The sequence below is a fragment of the Bufo gargarizans genome, chromosome 1, assembly GCF_014858855.1.
Source record: "Bufo gargarizans isolate SCDJY-AF-19 chromosome 1, ASM1485885v1, whole genome shotgun sequence".
Lineage (NCBI taxonomy): Eukaryota > Metazoa > Chordata > Amphibia > Anura > Bufonidae > Bufo > Bufo gargarizans.
Genome location: NC_058080.1, coordinates 555,886,853 through 555,893,902, shown reverse-complemented (window position 1 = coordinate 555,893,902; position 7,050 = coordinate 555,886,853).

The following is a 7,050-nucleotide window of genomic DNA, read 5'->3' as shown; positions in this document are numbered from 1 at the left end:
TGGCCTGCGAAATCCGAAAGGTGCACTTTGGAATATGTGCCCCTTTGCCCACCTAGGCAGCAAAAAAGTGTCACACATCTGGTATCGCCGTACTCAGGAGAAGTTGGGGAATGTGTTTTGGGGTGTCATTTTACATATACCCATGCTGGGTGAGAAAAATATCTTATATCTTGGTCAAATGCCAACTTTGTATAAAAAAAATGGAAAAGTTGTCTTTTGCCAAGATATTTCTCTCACCCAGCATGGGTATATGTAAAATGACACCCCAAAACACATTTCCCAACTTCTCCTGAGTACGGCGATACCAGATGTGTGACACTTTTTTGCTGCCAAGGTGGGCAAAGGGGCACATATTCCAAAGTGCACCTTTCGGATTTCACCGGTCATTTTTTACACATTTTGATTGCAAAGTTCTTCTCACACATTTGGGCCCCTAAATTGCCAGGGCAGTATAACTACCCCACAAGTGACCCCATTTTTGAAAGAAGACACCCCAAGGTATTCCGTGAGGGGCACGGCGAGTTCCTAGAATTTTTTCTTTTTTGTCACAAGTTAGCGGAAAATGATGATTTTTCTTTTCTTTTCTTTTTTCCTTACAAAGTCTCATATTCCACTAACTTGCGACAAAAAATAAAAAATTCTAGGAACTCGCCGTGCCCTTCACGGAATACCTTGGGGTGTCTTCTTTCCAAAATGGGGTCACTTGTGGGGTAGTTATACTGCCCTGGCAATTTAGGGGCCCAAATGTGTGAGAAGAACTTTGCAATCAAAATGTGTAAAAAATGACCGGTGAAATCCGAAAGGTGCACTTTGGAATATGTGCCCCTTTGCCCACCTTGGCAGCAAAAAAGTGTCACACATCTGGTATCGCCGTACTCAGGAGAAGTTGGGAAATGTGTTTTGGGGTGTCATTTTACATATACCCATGCTGGGTGAGAGAAATATCTTGGCAAAAGACAACTTTTCCATTTTTTTTATACAAAGTTGGCATTTGACCAAGATATAAGATATTTTTCTCACCCAGCATGGGTATATGTAAAATGACACCCCAAAACACATTCCCCAACTTCTCCTGAGTACGGCGATACCAGATGTGTGACACTTTTTTGCTGCCTAGGTGGGCAAAGGGGCACATATTCCAAAGTGCACCTTTCGGATTTCGCAGGCCATTTTTTACACATTTTGATTGCAAGGTACTTCTCACACATTTGGGCCCCTAAATTGCCAGGGCAGTATAACTACGCCACAAGTGACCCCATTTTGGAAAGAAGACACCCCAAGGTATTCCGTGAGGGGCATGGCGAGTTCCTAGAATTTTTTATTTTTTGTCGCAAGTTAGTGGAATAGAGACTTTGTAAGAAAAAAATAAAAATAAAAAATCATCATCATTTTCCGCTAACTTGTGACAAAAAATAAAAAGTTCTATGAACTCACTATGCCCATCAGCGAATACCTTAGGGTGTCTACTTTCCGAAATTGGGTCATTTGTGGGGTTTTTCTACTGTTTGGGCATTGTAGAACCTCAGGAAACATGACAGGTGCTCAGAAAGTCAGAGATGCTTCAAAAAGCGGAAATTCACATTTTTGTACCATAGTTTGTAAACGCTATAACTTTTACCCAAACCATTTTTTTTTTTTGCCCAAACATTTTTTTTTTATCAAGGACATGTAGAACTATAAATTTAGCGAAAAATTTATATATGGATGTCGTTTTTTTTTGCAAAATTTTACAGCTGAAAGTGAAAAATGTCATTTTTTTTCAAAAAAATCGTTACATTTCGATTAATAACAAAAAAAGTAAAAATGTCAGCAGCAATAAAATACCACCAAATGAAAGCTCTATTAGTGAGAAGAAAAGGAGGTAAAATTCATTTGGGTGGTAAGTTGCATGACCGAGCGATAAACGGTGAAAGGAGTGTAGTGCCGAAGTGTAAAAAGTGCTCTGGTCATGAAGGGGGTTTCAGCTAGCGGGGCTGAAGTGGTTAATTGATGCACGCCACATCCTTTCATTCAATGCTTAAACAAGTTGTACCACATTTGCACTTCAATAATTTGTCCCACATTTCCGCTATACTCTTTTGGCCAACATTTGCGCCTCAATAGCTTTACCCTATTTTATATTATTTTAAGTCATTTCCCTATCCACATTTGTTTGCAGAGCACTTGCCATTCTCTTAACCACATTTTGAGCCCTCTAGCCCTTTCCATGACATTTTTACAGCCATTTTAGTGCTTAAAAGTTCGGGGTCAAGTTTGGGTCACTAACTATTTTTTTCTGAAGTTCAGCCGAACCCGTCGAACCCAAACATCCAGGTGTCTGCTCAACTCTAGTCCTTTGATACATTTTTGATAGTCCAATACAAGCATTAAATACTGCTGTTATAATCTGGTTAAAACCACCTCCGGACCGCCTAACGCACGGATGCGTCCGGAAGGTGGTTGATTCATTCCTCCTGGACGCATCCTTGAGTCATCTCGCGAGACGCGAGATTTCGGTCACAGCCGGCCCGCGCATGTGCATTGCGGGCCGGCAAAAGTTAAAGGAGCATTTCGTCAGCAACCTGCCAGCCAATGATCGCGGCTGGCAGGTTGCTGATTTTTAAAAAATCCAATCAGAAGCCACATAGCAGATCATATTAGTAAATATGATCTGTTATATGGCTGCCCTGCTCCTCTGATGGTCCTTTTCGTCGGTTGGATCCAGCAGAGGAGCAGGCTTCACAGTGAGTACACCAAACACTACACTTTAGCCCCAGATCACCCCCCTGCACCCCAATTAACCCTTTGATCACCCCTTTGTTCGCCCCTGTCAATTACTAGTGAAAAGAAAAAAGTGATCAGTGCAAACTGTCACTTTTTTTTTTCACTGGTATTGACTGATAGGTTTTAGTATAGTTTAGGTCCCTTGGTTAGGTAGTTTAGGGATCAGTTAGCGCCCAGCCCACCGCACCGCACCCAGATCGCTAATCAGCATTTGTACTTTTATAGTATCTGGAAGTGATCAAAACTGATCACGGTCAGATCTATAATAGTACTAGTGTCACTTTAGTTCGCCCTCCACCCAAAACGCAGTGTTTGCCCGATCAGGCCTGATCGGTCGCCCACACGTGCGTTCGCCCACGCCCGCCCCACCGCAGTGACCCAAAAATTTTTTTTTTTGATCACTGCACATTCACTTTACACGCGCTGCGGCAATAAAAAAATCTGTTTTGATATTTTTTATCAACCGCAGCGGCCTCCGGTACTTTGCTAGCCTCCCATTTGTAAGACAGGCTTGCTTTTTTTCTTGGGTAGTCTCAGGGAATATCCCTAAATTTAGTTGCCCAAATGTCAAACAGGGGGTATTCTTCTGAAGAGGCCTACAGGCTTCTGACCCAGTCGGATGAGGAATGGGAACCCTCATCTGATGAATCTAGCAGGTCAGAATACGAACCTGTAGAAAGCAGTGGCTCTCTGACCCAAAGTTTGGACGAGGAGGCTGAGGTCCCTGATAGCACCAGGCGTACCCAGCCCCGTGTCGCTAGACCGCAGGTTGCGCAGGATCCACTTCAAGATCAGCAGAGTGGGGCTGGCGCTGTCGGATTACGTGGTGAGGCATACACCAGCAGCACAGCCCTTCCTGGACCTAGTACCAGCACTGCCGTAGAACATGGTGAAGTAGCGAGCACCAGAAGGGCAGTTGAAGCTGGTACGGTGGCACGTGCAGTAGTTACCCCGTCGCAGCCACCTCAAAGACGTGCCCGTAGAGCCCCTAGAATCCCTGAGGTGCTGGCAAACCCTTATTGGCAGTCCCCAACTTCAGCCGCACCTGTAGTTCCCCCTTTCACCGCCCAGTCTGGAGTTTGGGTTGAGACAGCTCAGATCGGTTCGGCCCTGGGATTTTTTGAGCTGTTCTTGACTGCGGAGCTCTTAGACTTAGTTGTGGCAGAAAAAAATCGGTATGCCACACAATTTATAACCGCAAACCCGGGAAGCTTTTATGCCCAGCCTTTCCGGTGGAAACCAGTCCAAGTTTCCGAAATTACATTTTTTTTGGGCCTTCTCCTCAACATGGGTCTAACTAAAAAGCATGAATTGCTGTCATATTGGTCCACGAAACCCAATTCATCACATGCCCATGTTCTCTGCTGCTATGTCCAGGACACGATTTGAGACCATCCTGCGTTTCCTGCACTTTAGCGACAACACCGCCTCCCGTCCCAGAGGCCACCCAGCTTTTGACCGACTCCACAAAATTCGGCCCCTCATAGACCATTTCAACCAGAAATTTGCAGATTTGTGTACCCCAGAGCAAAACATCTGCGTAGACGAGTCCCTAATACATTTTACCAGGCGCCTTGGCTTCAAACAAGCAAGTGCGCCCGGTATGGGGTCAAATTGTATAAGCTCTGTGAAAGGGCCACAGGCTATACCCACAAATTTCGTGTCTATGAGGGAAAAGATCAGATCCTGGAGCCGGTCGGTTGCCCTGACTACCTGGGGAGCAGTGGGAAGACAGTCTGGGACTTGGTGTTACCCTTATTCGGCAAGGGGTACCATCTTTATGTGGACAATTTCTACACAAGTGTGGCCCTCTTTAGGCATTTGTTTCTAGAACGGATTGGCGCCTGTGGCACCGCGCGAACTAGTCGCGCGGGCTTCCCCCAACGGCTCGTTAGCACCCGTCTTGCAAGGGGGCAGAGGGCCGCATTGTGTAACAAAGAACTGCTTGCGGTGAAATGAAAAGACAAGCGTGACGTTTACATGCTCTCCTCCATTCACGCAGACACGACAATACAAATTGAGCGAGCAACCCGTGTCATTGAAAAGCCCCTCTCAGTCCACGACTATAACCTTCACATGGGAGGGGTGGACTTCAATGACCAGATGTTGTCTCCGTATTTAGTTTCCCGCAGAACCAGACACTGGTATAAGAAGGTGTCTGTATATTTGATTCAATTGGCGACGTACAATAGTTTTGTTCTCTACAGTAAGGCTGGGAGAACACGATCCTTCCTCAAATTTCAGGAAGAGATCATCGAGAACCTCCTGTATCCAGGAGGTTCCGTGGCCCCATCCACCAGTGTAGTTAGCCGTCTACACGAGCGACATTTCCCCAATGTCGTTGCCGGTACCTCAACCCACCCGTCACCCAGAAAAAGATGTTGTGTCTGTAGCAGGAGTGGAATAAGGCGTGGCACCCGCTATTTCTGTCCTGACTGTCCTGACTAGTATTGAGCGCGAATATTCGAATATCGAATTTTTTTCGCAAATATCGGCACTTGGCTTATTCGCGAATATTTCGAATATAGTGATATAAATTCGATTATTCGAATATTCGTTTTTTAATTTTTTTTATTGTTATATTTTTTTTTTCCCACTTCCCTAAAGTTGTTCTTACCTGTCCTTTGGATTCCTGGCTTCCTGGCTGCTCCAGTCAGTGCCCGTTGCCGCTTCTGCCGACTTCCATGCTCATGGAGCGTCCCCATCACCATGGGAACGTCTCCATATACTAGAATGTACTGTCGGATTTGAGAATTACGTTGAAATCGCAATTCGATTATTTCAAGTTATAATAATCGAATTTCGATTTTAACTTAAAGGCTACTCTCCTATTGAAATAGCAATGCGATTAATTCAAGTTATAAAAATCGAATTTCGATTTTAACTTAGCACTGCTATATTCCATATTCATTAATTCTATCCTAATATGGACTATAGCAGTGCTAAGTTAAAATCGAAATTCGATTATTAAAACTTGAATTAATCGAATTGCGATTTCAACTTGGACCTGGTTTACTATGGTTGGCTTGGTAGAATTAGCGAATATGACGAATATATTCGTTATATTCCACAAAACGAATATAACAAATGTATTCGTCATATTCCACAAAACGAAGATAGCGAATGTATTCTGCATCTTCGTTTTAGCTACCTATTCGTCAACTTCGCTAATTCTAGCAACCATATAGGAAAGTTTACTATAGAGACAGCTAAGTTTAATTCGCTATGCGATTATATGACTGCTTTTTTTTTTTTATAAATAGTATAATTATAATAATTATCAGGTATTATAATTATTCTATTTATTTTTTAAAAAAGCAAAGTAATATAATCGCATAGCGAATTAAACTTAGCTGTCTCTATAGTCAACTTTCCTATATGATTGCTAGAATTAGCGAAGTTGACGAATAGGTAGCTAAAACGAAGATGCAGAATACTTCGTTATCTTCGTTTTGTGGAATATAACGAATATATTCGTCATATTCGCTAATTCTACCAAGCCAACCATAGTAAACCAGGTCCAAGTTGAAATCGCAATTCGATTAATTCGTTATAATAATCAAATTTCGATTTTAACTTAGCACTGCTATAGTCCATATTAGGCTAGAATTAACGAATATGGAATATAGCAGTGCTAAGTTAAAATCGAAATTCGATTTTTATAACTTGAATTAATCGCATTGCTATTTCATTAGGAAAGTAGCCTTTAAGTTAAAATCAAAATTCGATTATTATAACTTGAATTAATCGCATTGCTATTTCAATAGGAGAGTAGCCTTTAAGTTACAATCGCAATACGCGATTATTTAAATTGCATATTAATCGCGATAACAAGAATAATGACGAATATTCGATTTCGACGAATATAAAATGAATATTCTATCGAATATTCGCGAATTTCGTCGAAATCGAATATGGCACCTGCCGCTCATCACTAGTCCTGACCACCCTGCCCTATGCATAGGGGAGTGTTTCCGGAATTACCACACACAGGTACACCTAGCATAGGGATCACATCTCACCAGGACAGGCACACAGGGCTATTAGGGCCCATTCACTCACACAGCTGCTGCAAACGTCTCCTTTCACCTGGTACAAAGTGCATAACGCACTTCGCCACATCTTTGGGCGATTTGCGCTTTGCACATTGACCCATGGGGAAGGAGATGTTTGTTCTATAAAGGTAAGGGTTAATCTCCTGCAGCACAAAGGGGTCCTCTTACCACATGTTGCTTTAATTTATACACTGAGCAGAAGGGAGATCTCCCTTCCCTGCTCTGCGCTGCG